Source organism: Natator depressus, chromosome 2, assembly GCF_965152275.1.
Source record: "Natator depressus isolate rNatDep1 chromosome 2, rNatDep2.hap1, whole genome shotgun sequence".
NCBI classification, from domain to species: Eukaryota; Metazoa; Chordata; order Testudines; family Cheloniidae; genus Natator; species Natator depressus.
In genome coordinates, this window is record NC_134235.1 from 208,645,640 (window position 1) to 208,660,477 (window position 14,838).

A 14,838-nucleotide genomic window follows, 5' to 3' on the forward strand; every position below is an offset into this window, starting at 1 on the left:
GATCCTTGCCCTTGCTTTTCCTTGCTAAGTTTTCCAATGTCTGGCACGTATTTGGATACTTTGAGCTGCACACAGTGGTCAGTTGTTAACCGGCTCCGAGAGGGACAGAGGCCAGATTTCATGTCTGAAAATACCTGTTCACACAGGTATGTGGATCCAAATGCTGAAAGCATTGCAAATGCAATTTTCTTCAAACAGTTAAATTTCACTGGCACAGACATCCAGCAGGTCAGAATAGAGGCCCTATGATCTCTCTCGGTAGCTTCAAGTGCATTCCGCAGATCTCCAAACTTTGATGCCCACAATTCTGGCTTTTTAACTGAATGAGCTGCATTTCGAAATCTTCAACACCCATCCACTGAACTATAGACAAATCCAAGTCGTTTTCATTGAACTTTTCAGGTTTAATTAGAAAAGAAAGCATTGGGCCAAATCGCTGGAAATCTGTCAGAAAATTCTGATTCCAGTTCTTGCATGTACATTCTAATCTCAATGTCAAACGCAGTGCGCTGTTCCACGTGGCGTGATAGTGATGTAAGCAGCAAATCAGGACTTAAAAGTATCCCAGTACAGTGGTGCTGGAACAATTTTTAAGGTGGGGGTGCTGAGCTGTGCCCCCTCTTTCCCCTGTCTGCACCCCTCACTGCCCCAGGCTGGGGCCAGTGGGCCACAGCTGGGGACAGCTGCAGAGCGCCGGGCCGGAAGCCAGGACTCCAGGCCGGCAGCAGAGTCCCCCCGACCAGTGGCCAGGACCTGGGGCCCTGCAGCCAGAACCCCGGCTGGTAGGGGGCCGGCGGCTGGTACCCCAGGCCGGCACCGTAGCCCCCGGGACCGGTGGCTGGGACCGGGGCAGTGTGAGTGCCACTGAAAATCAGCTCGTGTGCCGCCTTCGGCACGCATGCCATGGGATTCCTACCCTGACCTAAATGGTGAACCCTGAGTAACAAGCGGCAGATGCACTGCACCACTCAGACTGATAGGATTTCCCATTTATCAACATAACCTTGGTTTTGTGTGGGCTCATTTAATTCCCTTTGGGAAAAATCTCATTTTATGTAATGTAATGCCAGGAGTTATTTCAGTCCTAATTCAACACAGGAACTTCCCAGGCACTCAGCTAAATTATGATCTGCTTCTTCCTTCAGTAGTGTGCAATAGAAGGGTGATCTGTCCAGTCAGAGCCAAATGCTGCTGTCTTATGATACTGATCTAGGCAACATTGCTTATTAGATTGTATGCTCTCCAGGGCAAGAACCGTGTCTTGCTATATCTGTATAGCACTTAGCAGGGTGTGTCTTCCATCATAATTAACAGCAGAGTTTGTCCACAAACAATTTTTTTAATATTTAATTTTACTGATTTTTTTTCAAAAACAGAATGTGTTTGTAACATTCTCTACAGTGCGCTCAAAACGCACTGGTTGGCAAACAGACCTAGATGACAGAGGGAACAGAAATATTTGTCTACATTATTTTAGCACTTTAACAATTGGTTTGATGTCTTCAACACCATTAGACTTTGCAACAGTAGCACACTTACCACTTCTCCAAAAAAACATTTAATCCAGACATTGTAAGGAAGTAGTTCTCCATACATTATTGTGATCATTTAGCTTCTTCCTGATCCTGTAGTTATGAAGGAATGGGTTTTAGTCTGCACTGGTGAGAGGCTTTATACATTTGTTTCGCTTTTCCTTTTTGGTAAGTTGGTTGGTTTTGCATAGGCACTGGGGAAAATAAGAGAGTGACTTTTAAAGGAGAGAAAGGTTCAGGTTGCAAAAGCTCATGTTGAGCAGGTGACTAGTGCAAGAGGTCCTGGGTTCAAATCCTAGTCAATCTTTCCAATAGATTAAAGATTGTATCATATACAGCCCTAAGCATATAGGGCTAAAGCAACTTAGGCATGCAATTCTATGCAAACAAAAATATGTCAAGCTTACAATTTTTTAGAGATAACTGACTATGGGGTTTTGGTTCACTCTATTAATAGAGGCCAGATGCAAAACTGGTACCTGACTCCAGGTTCAGATTCCAATGCAGTTCAGTTAGGACCAATCTTCAAGAGACATTAATACTATAAATTTCTCTATTAAGTTTATTATCCTATTCAACAGTAGCTCAAACTTGAAGGAATCTTTTTTTACCGGAGTACATAAAATTCAGATATACCTTTCTCCTGCCTCCCAAGAATGTCTGGTTCACAACAAGAGCAACTGAGAATATAAAAAGCAATCATGATTAAAGCTGCCTGTCTGTCATGGGGGTCATGGAAATCATGAATTCTGTGACTTTCCATGACTTCTGCAGCGGATGGTGCTGGCTCAGTCTGGGTGTGTGGGAGGGGGCTCAGGGCTAGGGCAGGGGGTTGGGATGCATGGTGGTGCTTACTTTGGGGGAGGTCCCCGGGCTCCTACTGGGATCTCCCTACAGCTCTTGGGGGAACTGCTAGGGGGGCTCCATGTGCTACCCACACCTGTAGGAACCACCCCCGCAGCTCCCATTGGTTGTGATTCCTGGGCCCGGCCAATGGGAGCTGCAGAGCCAGCAATTGTGGCGGGATCAGTGCATGGAGCCCCCCTGGCCGTCCCTCCTCCTAGGAGCTACAGAGACATGCCGGTTGGAGCCAGGTAGGGAGCCTGCCAGCCCCGCCAACCCTCCTCCCACCCCATGACTAGCGGGCGGTCCCGGGCTGCACCCCGCTCCCCCCAGCAGCAGGAGTCCTGGGGCGCGCTCTGCCCCCCCAGCACCAGAGTGGGTCCCGGGCAACCACCACTACCCACAGTAAACCCAGCCCAGCCCGAGCACCCGCGGTCACCCACCCCAAGTTTCAGTTAGAGTATATAGTAAAAGTAATGGACAGGTCACCGGCTGTGAATTTTTGTTTATTGCCCATGACCTGTCCATGACTTTTACTAAAAATTCCCATGACTAAAATGTAGCCTTAATCATGATACAGAATAGTCTCTCCCATCCATTTCCCATGACCCAAGTAATTCCTTCCCAGGCTTTAGCCACCAGAGATGGCCTCTGTGGTAGAATCCTGAGCAATTGCCTCACACTTTTGCCTAAACTTTTAGCTATTGCCTCACCACTTTTTGTTACAATGTTCTTCACACACATACTTTCATAAAAATATTGCATAATATATACAGTAAGGCCAAGGTCTGAGTGACTTACAATTTTGGATCCTCACTGTGAGTCCTCTTAAACAGGCCTGATTTTTCAGAAAGTGAGTGCTCAACACTTTCTAAAAATCAGGCCTCTAAGAGTCCTCAAGTTATGCACGCAAAATGTTGGCCTAATTGAGAACTTATAGTAGTTTTGTAACATAGCTTTTTAGAGAGGTCAACTATCCTTCGTTGACCGCAAGCACTTCTTTTGTTTCCACTGTGTCTTCCAAAGAGCTCACATGAAATGTGACGAAATTCCCTCAGATGAAGTTCCCTCCTGTAGAAAGAGCACCCTGAATGCCACTCAAGTCTGCTTTTGAGGAATTACATGACTCTGAGGCTACGTCTACACTTAAACCACTAAAGCAGCACAGCAGTGTCAACCCTCACTATAGCAAAGGGAGAGAGTCTCCCACCACTGCAGTTAATCCACCTCCCAGAGAGGCGGTAGCTAGGTCGATGGAAGAATATTTCCACAACCTATCACAGTCTACCCTTAGGGCTAGCTCAGCTTAACTACATTGCTCAGGGGTGTAGATTTTTCACACCCCTGAGCAACATAGCTGGGTCCACCTAATTTTTTAGTATAGACCCAGCAATAGTCTTTAAACTAGCCTTCTGCACAAGGTGAATTTCACTCCCTGTGCATTTCAGTGGGGATAGAACTAGTTTGACCTTACTACCTACATCAAAATGTCCATTAATTTACAAAAATATCGGCAACTACTTCTACGGAGTTTTTTTGCCATTGTCTTTTGTTAAAGATGAATATGTTTAAACATTAAACAAAGCAACATGGACTGGTAGGGAATAAAACCCCCCAAAAAGTGAAGGGTGGTACAACAGAAAAACCCGATATTCTGGGGCAGGACTTTGTGGGCTTTATACCCTATGCACTTCCCACCAGTTCAGATTTCGGTGAGGTTCTCTGTGCAGCTTAGCCATTCGTCTGCATTAGAACAGCCTGCCGTAGCTATGAGGAATAGTGTAACTCGCGCAATAACCCCAGCACCAGTTTTTAGCCATCTGTAATGATTAGTGCAAGTAGCACCTCCACCCGTCGATAGTCCTGTATCTTTATCTTAAGCTGTTGTCTTATATGTTATTGCATTGGCTCTAGAGGTTTTAGCAGAAAGTCAGTCATGGTCTTCAGAGGGGTTTGGCAGCTTGGAATGAATTAGAATTGTTCTGCCCCTTGTTGCCTTGGCTGGACTGATTGACTGGACCAGAGTGCTGTCCTCAGTTTCAAGATCTTCTAGCATGCCCATGCAAGTGTTTAGAACTTTGAAATCCACAGGCGGGTAGACTTAGAGGTGGCGTAAATGGTGACAGTGTAACTGCAAATTAGATACATTTCATTGACTACTGTAAGCTGCATTTGTTAATTGATTTATCAAACTGCCCTGTGTGATTTTTTTAGTAGTGACATTTAATCTCATCTGTTATGCCATATTCTCTTAAATTGTTAAGTAAAGGTGTGGTTAACTCTAATCCAAATGCATATTGTTTATTATTGGTATTTTTGAGCTAGACCCATTGCACAGATTAGTTTAGGTTAATTCCTGGAGGCTCCCAAGGCATGCCATTGAATTTAATGTGTATAGGGGCCCAGCCAGTTGGAGGCACCGCCAGTTTTAATTTCCTTTACATGTAAAAAGACTGCAGCAGAGGGGTGGATAGAGGATCCCAACCTACCCAACATGACAGTAAAAGAGATCCTGGAAATCCTACTGGTGAACAACATCAGTTACCCTGGCCCACACCAGGTGTTGCCTGCTCCTGAGTAACCCAGGGAGGGAAGTGGGCTATACAAGTGATGTCTTCATGACTGAATATAGGACTCAGGCAGGCAAATCAACATGGAAACCTTCATGGATGGCTGAGGACGTGGATTCTGAGGAGCTACTCTTAAATTTTTATTTAACTGGAGAGAGAAAAGTTCTAATGATCAGTGCAGGCAGCACCTCCACCCATACACTGTGCTATAGCTTAATCTTAGTGTTAAGTGATGCTGTAGTATTTGATCTGAGGGTTTTAGCAGGAAGTTCAGTCCCACTTGTGTCTGCTGGAGTTAGCAGCTGCAGTGTTCAATAAATCCATGTGATTCTGTAAGCAAGTATTACACATCTCATATGTGCTCACTGAAAGGCAGTGAGTTACTGCATTGTATGATGTACTGTTCACTTAGATTATCCTGTAATACAAAAAAGAGAAAGTAAAATGATATTATCCTGCACACCCTAGAGAAGGTATTTGCCATTCACCTCCCAGTACAACAAAACCAGTCTGCTTAGACGACTTGCATCTTACTGCTGCTACCAAAACCCAAACTCATCCCCTAGCACAATTAAAGCCAAGAGTTGGGAGCTTGCAACTGTTATTTAAACAAAGCCACTCCCAAATCATCAAAGCACTAAGCAACACCAAGACAATGCCCAGTACTGTTGCTTGCAGTTATTTCTGTTTGCCAGTTCTGCAGATACCAAGGAGGAATTTAAATTTACCAGAGAATGAATTCAATGAGACAGTTAGAGATGGGAGGGATAGGGTAACAGGCAATCGTTTAGATGCTTTCACAAAATTTTACACAAGTGGTGAAACGTTCTGATTTAAAGGGAGAAGAAACCTTATTAGATAAAAATGCCATGAAAATGCATTTCTGCCAAGTGTTCTGGAATACCGTTTGTCTTTTGGTTAACATCTTTCATAAAGTTGCATTGTGCATGGGTAGGTTTAGCGCTTTAAATGTGCGGTAAATACCTCAACATAAGTCAGGCAAATTCATTTTTGTTTGGAGTATCCATCAACCTGAAACAACAACAAAAAATAACAAACACACACACACAAAAAACCCCTGCAAGAACACAGGCTGCTCCCATTGAAATCAATGGGAACAGGATGAGATTCCAAGCCCGAAAGTTGCTACCACCAATTTATTTGATGGGGCTGCAGAGCACAAAGACTAATTCTATTTTATGTGAATAAGGCTAGGTCACAGGAGGAGGAAAAGCCTTGTAATTCCAAAACAAAACAAACAAAAAAGCACACAAAGTGCTCATTTTTCTCTTCATGTTGTTATTTAGACTCTCTACACTTGCTCAGCAGTATCCAAACCTTCTGAAACTACGGCACTTTCAATCATTGTTAGTCCCAAACAAAGGTTTTGCAGTAATTAATAAGTAGAATTATTTTCATGGAAAGCCCTGTCTTCCATTACTTAGTGGAAGAAACAGCTTGCATGTATTTGAAACTGGTTTGACTGCAGTTGAGTGAGTTCTAAAATGGCCTTCAGTTAAGCATTCATGCTTAAGTTTTTACTGACTTAGCTAACAATATCAATCGAAAAGATGAAGCGCTAGCAGAACTGGCATGCACACAGCCAGCGTAGATCCTCCAGTTGAGAGAACCACCCAGCTAAGCTTTGGAATGATGACTAGGACTTAAAGAAATCAATTATGAAAGTGCTACCACTATTTATTTTCTGGGCTGAGCCAGTGCCATAAAAACAGAAGTAGTGGAACTACTTCTGCATCATAGTTACACGAGAGACAAATGCAAACAGTGCTAGCCATAGAAATATTGCACACATGAACTAAAAAGTTGGCAAGGAAGGTGAAACAGACATGCAGTTTTACTGGTTTCTAGAAATAAACTACCTCATAAATTCGAAAGGAAAAGCCAGAATATTAAAAAACATCAATTTGCAAAACTATTTAAATAATTTCCCCACCATCAATAGCTCAGTGCTTAGCTTTCCCAAACCACAGCAAACAGAACAATAAGGGGGTATCATAGAAGAGGATGATTCACAAACGGTGGGACCTTAGAATCACAATATATGGCTTCCTAACTATTCCAATACAGGAAGTTCTTGAAGCCTAAGAACTCATATCAAATATGTTTGAAACTGTTAATTATTGTGCGCTCTCTGATCAGAGGCCCAGAGCTTTACGAAAAGGAGTACTTGTGGCACCTTAGAGGTTAGTCTCTAAGGTGCCACAAGTACTCCTTTTCTTTTTGCGAATATAGACTAACAGGGCTGCTACTCTGAAACAGAGCTTTACAGTGGTTCAGAGTAGAACCACTAATAAAACTTACAGAAACTACACAACTTCCTTCACTGCTTCAATTTCAATGTAGTGAGCCAGGTTCAACTCAATTTATCACAATCATTTACATATAATAGAAATAATACTCACCACCACTTACATTGTAGAGATGGGGGAAACTGATCTGTAGAGAGACAACAGCAGAGCTGGGAGGAAATAATAGGTTTTTTTACTTTCATCCCTATGCGCTATCTGCAGAGCCACAGAGTATCCAGTCAGGTGGGTGTTACTGAAGAATGAAATTTTTGTCTTGCCCTGGGAAATGGACCTCTACGAAACAGTCAATCATCTGTTTCATAAAAAGCAAAGGTAAGATCTGACATTTAACACAACAAGGCTAGAGAATAGGGCAGTATTCTGCTCCAGGAAAAGAACTCAAGCCTCAGGGATGCTAGTTTATTGGTCAAAGCAGCACACTCTAGAATGGAAAAGGGCCAAATGTTCAACCTTCCCAAGATTTCTAGACACACTTCAGTCTTTTTCTCCCCCTTCAAACCATCTTGAATAATAAGGCACTTTCCTTTCCCTTCTCACAGCTTCCCAGCTACTGGTTTATATCTCCCAACCTCTAGAAAACAGGTAACTGCTGCCATGAATATTCCCCTCAGCGACCACAGTTAAGCTGGCTGCTAGACTGCAAGCAGCCTGAGCATCAGCAGTCTGCTTCCTTCTGCAATCCCAGCAGCTGCTGCACATGACAGGAATTTAAATCTCTGCCTGCCACAGTTCACAAAGAGTTCATCCATTTTACCCCAATTAGTCTTTGAAATCTGACATAGCCACATGTCTGTCTGGGACCAGTCAACAGGAAACTTCCCCCCTACCCCATATTCTCTTTTTGGACACTTTAGTCACTAGTTGTTCTTAATAACTATAATCTTACCTATGTCTAGGACTTCTTAACAAATCCAAAGCACTTTACAGACAGTGGATCAGATTGTAGCTCCCCACTCTAATGGCACCAAGCAAACCAAAGCTCATCTGACTACATGGAAATTCCCTTTGCACAAAAGAAAGTTTCACATGGCATAGACCAGTGTAGCAGCTGTATCCCCCAGCATAGGGGATGTGCTCAGCAAAAAGACATTACCTCAGTGCCACTCTATTCCAGCTATGGCCCCTTGAGGCCATTGTCAGCCAGGAGAAAGTTAAAGCAACATTCCACTGGCTCCTGAAGCTAGGGGCCACAAAAGTTTTGTGCAGCCACCTTTTCCTCACTACCTCCACAGCTGTGCTAAGCAAAGCTCAGATGTATATCAGGCCTGGGCCAGTGTATACTGACATAACTCACAGGGAAATACAGACACTCCTGGGCTGGAAGTCATCACCTATTTTGTGTCAGCAATAACTAATACAATTTTTAAAGAGTAGAAGTGAAGAACATGTACACTATTTGAAAGTAAAGGAGGAATTTGGGTAATGTAATTATGCAAGTTGGAATCTGGACAGGATAACAGGAATAATACCCTTCCTCCTAGATAGGAATGACAGCTCTTTGTGACTCAGACAATGTTTATTTAGTGTCTCCACTTGAAGGAGTGTGTTTGCCTTTTCCAAGAGGCAGTAACACTAAAACAAGACTTTAAGTACACGTATCTATCTGTCATTCGAAATAGCTCACTCAGCCAGCTAGCTATTCAGTTTGATGTATTGCATTTATATTTGTATAGTGGACCAACCTGCACACTGATGAAATGCAGCCACCTCAGGGGTAGAAGCCAACACCCATTCTGTGCCAGCAATAATAACCCAATATATAAATACAAGAAGTCACATTTCAATTAGATTAGCCTCATTGTGGCAATATATCAGCTGTGACAGAATGAGATATGTCTGGGTCACAATATGACCTCCATTTTGTATTGTAACCTTCATTTTGTACTATGTGCTGAACTCACATCTAACCTGGGGTGAAGCAAAGTTATTATGATATATTCTAGTCAGCTACTCTCCCAAGGAAAAGTGCTTGATACTTCATTGAAAGATGGTCTCTCAGAAGCCATCAATATGACAATGTAGGGCTCTTGACTCTGACTGTCTCAACTACCAGTCTATCCCCATAGATTCGCTCAACCAGAACATGTGAGGAGAGGGGTGAAGGGGACAAGAAGTGACAAGTCAGCCAGCTGATCATATGGCAAAAAAGATAGACTCTATTTAAGAGGGAGTGCTTCTCTGTGAGGCTGGCCCTCTATTGCCACATGCATGAAGAATGAACTGGAGAGAGAGAAGCAGTAGAGAATGAGAGATTCTGCCTCACCTGAAACAATTACAAGATTTTGGACTCACAGAAGGGGTGACAGGCCTCGGGTAGGTGGGTGTGTCTCCGGACTTCTGTTATTTTGCAAAAGTCTGTAACTCTCTCATGGTTTTTTTTAAGAGTAAAGTTTCTGTTAAGAAATCCCTTGGCTAAGCCCATGTTCCTTGCTTTCCTGTCTTGTTGTCCCTGAAGGGGATAAACTGGAACCCCAGAGTGCCCATAGCTGGGTGGAGCACCCAGGGAGTGTGTGTAAATGACTAGAGCAGAGGTTCCCTAACTGTGATCCGCGGACCATCAGTGGTCTGCAAGCTTCATTCAGGTGGTCCACAGATAGTTCCCTCTAAGGTGAATGGCTGGGTGACAGCACACAAGAGAACGAAGGGCCACCCACCTAATTAGTGGAGCCGCGCAGGCATGGCTCCACAAGTTAGGTGTCTGGACCCTGGAGAAGACACACATGTAAGGTGAGGTGGTGGCCTTGGGGGAAATAGGGGGTAAGTGGGAGGGCGCAGTGGGGTGAGAAGAGGGGGTGGGGGAAATTTGGGATGTGCAGGGCTGCGGCGGCCAGAGAATGAGGCGACTTTCCCCAGCTCCAGAGCTGCAGCTTCCAGGGAGAGATGGCCCTCCTTCCCAGTCTCAGCTCTGTGTCTGCTGTGGTGGGGGAGAGACCCCCCACCTTTCCAGCACCAGCTCAGGGACTGCTGCAGCGGGGGAGAGAGGGCATCATCGCATTTGAAAGGTAAGACTACTGATATTAAAATATGAGGTGTGTGCTTTTATTTGTAGAACAAAAAAACCTTAATTATTATTAAGTTTTTTTTATATAGTGCTTTTATCCAAACTGCTTTACAATAGTTAGCTAATGGTACAAACAACATTTGGAAAGATCATTAAGTGGTCCGCGAAATTTTCAGAAATTTTCAAGAAATTTTCAAGTGGTCCGCGAAAAAAAAAGTTTGAGAACCACTGGACTAGGGGCCCTGAGAGATTGAATAATGAATTCTGACAAAACTCTATGGCTCTCCTCATGCTTCTGGATCTCAGCCTCTCTCTGCTGTTATTCCTGTGGTAAAATATTCTAAATATTCTAAAGTCCTTGGGGTAGTGGGGTGGGATGGTTTATTAAACTATATAACAACAGGGAGCTTTAGATATATGATGGAGCAACTCACTGTTTGGTACACAAAATGATTTGAAGCTAGGTCACTCAGCCATTGCTCCCAGCACATACCAGCACACAAAATGGGACATAAATTGTTATATGATATAACCCCATCTTTATCTGAAATGTTACAGGGCTTCCAAACTAGTTGGATGGCAGAACTTCATACTTATATTCCATTCTGTCACTTCATATCAAGTAATGATGAGTTGCATCATATACGCCCAGTGGGAAACAATTTCTGTCAGAGAAATCAAAACAATAGGGGTTTGGTTTGGTTTTGTAGGAACGGCCTGTGGGTCAGATGCCTGAAAGAATATGGTATTTTAAATCCAATTCATGTATATCTATCTATCTATCTATCTATCTACATTTGCTGTGTAGTTTAAGAAATGTATATACAGTATATTAGGTGTTGGTTTAGACTGCAGATAATACATGTGAAGTGAAGAACTCCCCCAACTGCAGATGGGAAAGCATTAGACTGACATGAAGTTGGAGGAATCATAGAATCATAGAATCATAGAATATCAGGGTTGGAAGGGACCCCAGAAGGTCATCTAGTCCAACCCCCTGCTCGAAGCAGGACCAATTCCCAGTTAAATCATCCCAGCCAGGGCTTTGTCAAGCCTGACCTTAAAAACCTCTAAGGAAGGAGATTCTACCACCTCCCTAGGTAACGCATTCCAGTGTTTCACCACCCTCTTAGTGAAAAAGTTTTTCCTAATATCCAATCTAAACCTCCCCCATTGCAACTTGAGACCATTACTCCTCGTTCTGTCATCTGCTACCATTGAGAACAGTCTAGAGCCATCCTCTTTGGAACCCCCTTTCAGGTAGTTGAAAGCAGCTATCAAATCCCCCCTCATTCTTCTCTTCTGCAGACTAAACAATCCCAGCTCCCTCAGCCTCTCCTCGTAAGTCATGTGCTCTAGACCCCTAATCATTTTTGTTTATTAACAATTGATTATTATATTTACTCCTGAGCGCATTCTGCACCAAAAAAATAAAAATTCTGCACACAATATTTTAAAATTCTGCAAAATTCTGCAAGTTTTATTTGTCAAATAAGTGTGGAGGCTCCGGCATGGCATTGGGGGGCACAGGCCACTGGCTGCACAGAGGTGGGAGATCACTGTGCAGCCCCTCCCGACTCCAGAACACAGACTCAGTGGTGAGGCTGCACCCAACCCTGACACAGCGCAAAGACCAGGCCTGCCCCAGAAACACCCCAGGGCCCTGCCCCTCTGTGCCAAGAGCACCAACATAAGAACATAAGACCATAAGAACACCCATACTGGGTCAGACCAAAGGGCCATGTAGCCCAGTACCCTGTCTTCTGACAGTGGCTAATCCGAGGTGCCCTAGAGAGAATGAACAGAACAGGTAATCATCAAGTGATCCATTCCCTGTCGCCCATTCCCAACTTCTGGCAAACAGAGGCTAGGAACACCATCCCTAAAAGCCATTGATGGACCTATCCTCCATGAACTTATCTAGTTCTTTTTTGAATCCATATAGTCTTGGCCTTCACAACATCCTCTGGCAAAGAGTTCCACAGGTTGACTGTGAAGAAATACTTCCTTTTGTTTGGTTTAAATCTGCTGCCTATTAATTTCATTTGGTGACCCCTAGTTCTTGTGTTATAAGGAGTAAATAACACTTCCTTATTTACTTTCTCCACACCAGTCAGGATTTTATAGACCTCCATCATATCTCCCCTTAGTCGTCTCTTTTCCAAGCTCAAAAGTCTGAGTCTTATTAATTACTCCTCATATGGCAGCCATTCCATACCCCTAATCATTTTTGTTGCCCTTTTCTGAACCTTTTCCAATTCCAATATATCTTTTTTGAGATGGAGCAACCACATCTGCATGCAGTATTCAAGATGTGGGCATGCCATGGATTTATATACAATATGATAGTTTCTGTCTTATGGTCTATCCCTTTCTTAATGATTCCCAACATTCTGTTTGCTTTTTTGACTGTCGCTGCACACTGAGTGGATGTTTTCAGAGAACTATCCACAATGACTCCAAGATCTCTTTCTTGAGTGGTAACAGCTAATTTAGACCCCAGGTCTGGGCAGGCAGGCTCAGCAAGGCAGGATCCAAGCGTGGAGGGGTTTAGTGTGGGGGAATCCAGGTGTGGGTTAGAGGGTTCTGTGGGGGCAATCTGGGTGCAGGCAGCTCAGTGGTGGATCCAGGTTGGGGGGGGGGATCTGGAAGCACAGGGGTTTGTTGGGGGGTTCTGGCTGCAATGGTAATGGGACTCTGCAGGGGGGGTCCAGGTGAAGGTGGTTGGGCCTCAGCAGCGGGAGGATCTGGGTATGTGGGAGATAGAGCTTGGCAGGGGGGTTTGGATGTGGAGGGCTCAGTGGGGGGGGTATCCAGATGCTGGAGGAGTGGGGCTCAGTGGGGTGGAGATCCAGGTGCAGCTGGTTGGGGCTCAGTAGGGTGAGTACCTGGGTGTGGGTGGCTGATCAGGGTGGTCCAGGTGCAGGGCGAGTAGGGTTCATCGGGGAGGGGGAGTCTGGGTGCAGGGGGTAAGGCTCGGTGGGTGGGTCTGGCTATGAAGGGGTCTGGATGCACCGGGGTTGGGTGGATGGGGGAGCAGCTCCCTGTACAATGACTCCCTCCCTCTGCAGCTGAGGAGCGATCAGTTCAAGAAGCATGTGGGGGTGTGTCTGACATGGCCCCAGATGCCGTGCAGGGAAAGAGGAAATCCTGTCTTCCCCAGCCCAGTCGGGACTAGCAGCTAAGCCTGATGCAAGGTAGGAGACACCAGCTGGGTCTTCCCCAGTCCCGCCTTCTGCCCCACAGTGACTTACCTCTCTGCTAGCTGCCCTGGGCACCCAAAACATACTGGTAGGGAGGGTTGCCTGACCATTCTTTTGTAGCTTCTCTTTGCTTCCCTGTCAGAAAGTCATTTTTCTGCGGGGAAGCGAAGAAATCTCCGGGTGACATAAATTCTGTGCATGTGCAGTGGCACAGAATTCCCCCAGGAGTATATATTATTAATATTTAAGATAGAGGGTCAGATCCCCAGCTGGTGTAAATCAGAGCAGGGCCAATTAAAGTCAGTGGGTATTGGGGGTCACTCAGCACCTCACACTGTCCGCCCCTAATTCCATTTAGCTAATCTCAAAATCTGCTTTACTATTCTGGCAGCACTGTTGTTGTGGGCTCTGAAATTTGGCAATTTCTGGGTCTGAGCTCAATTCATTTATAATCTACATGTAGTATTTTGTTTTATTCCTCCCGTTTAGTTGTGCTAGTTATTGTAAAGTATCTCACAGATCTAGAGCTCACCAACCTTAGGAGCATATATTGAATATGTTCTTAGGGGGAAAAGGGGCTGAATCTATAAGTTCACTTCTAAATGCATTTTCTATTCTGCACCCAAAGTCCATGGAAAAAATAAAAACTCTTTGTAAGAACCACTAAGAAAAGGATAGTAGCCCCATTTTATCTGAGCTCTTAAATAAAATTGTTTAGCAGACTTACAAGAAAAAAACATTCAAAAATACAAGGATTGCTGTTTAACAATATGAAATAACAGAGTGTCAAGCCCTTCACAAACAATGGAAGTCAAAGGAATAATCAAGTGATCAGTTATTGTACCTGAAACAGTTAAATATTAACTCTCATAGAGTGTAACAAGCTCTTTAAGGTGAATAAAGGAAAGCCATCTAGACCAGTGATATGCTGTCCCAGTTTTTCATGAAACAATTCCTGCAGGACAAGGAACATAATCACTGAGGTGGAGAATGAGGTCTGAGATAAGCAATCTGGAGTGTATAACACAATTCACACTGTTGGCTCCAGTTTTAGAGCCTAAAGGCTGGAGCTCAATAAGAAGGGTGCACTGGAACTCCCCTCTCCCTTCATTAGTAAGGAACAAGACAGGCTCAGGGAACTTTCCAGGTAGCCTCTCTTTGAGATGCCAGGAAGTAAGGTTGCTAGGAAATGTGGTCTCTCCTGGCAGCCATATTTGTATTTGTAGACTGCAGCAATGTCTGCTGGGAAATAAATGTGGGAATTAAAATATTGCCTATGTTACTAAAGGCTGCTGGGTACAGTTTAGGGAAGAGATTTAGCAAACACACATTGAACTAATATTTGGAAAGTCTAGATAC

The 14,838-nt window shown here is 44.2% G+C and overlaps 1 protein-coding gene and 1 long non-coding RNA gene across 3 annotated transcripts in view; both read right to left on the reverse strand.

Moving 5' to 3' along the window:
- TSPAN13 (tetraspanin 13) overlaps nucleotides 1–14,838 on the reverse strand; it is a 76,273-nt gene that overhangs the window by 21,178 nt on the left and 40,257 nt on the right. Inside the window, exon 6 of one of the 2 annotated variants that reach the window (XR_012638295.1) lies at nucleotides 1,540–1,726. The exons of the other annotated variant lie outside the window; for it this stretch is intronic. The gene's annotated coding sequence lies outside the window, so the exon portion shown is untranslated. The remainder of the gene's footprint in view (nucleotides 1–1,539; nucleotides 1,727–14,838) is intronic. 2 annotated transcript variants of the gene reach the window in all.
- On the reverse strand, nucleotides 5,203–7,952 carry LOC141983103 (uncharacterized). Its single transcript, XR_012638300.1, has 3 exons — nucleotides 7,369–7,952; nucleotides 5,930–5,977; nucleotides 5,203–5,363 (listed from the first exon to the last, which is right to left on the reverse strand). It is a non-coding gene; the product is annotated as an uncharacterized LOC141983103 (long non-coding RNA).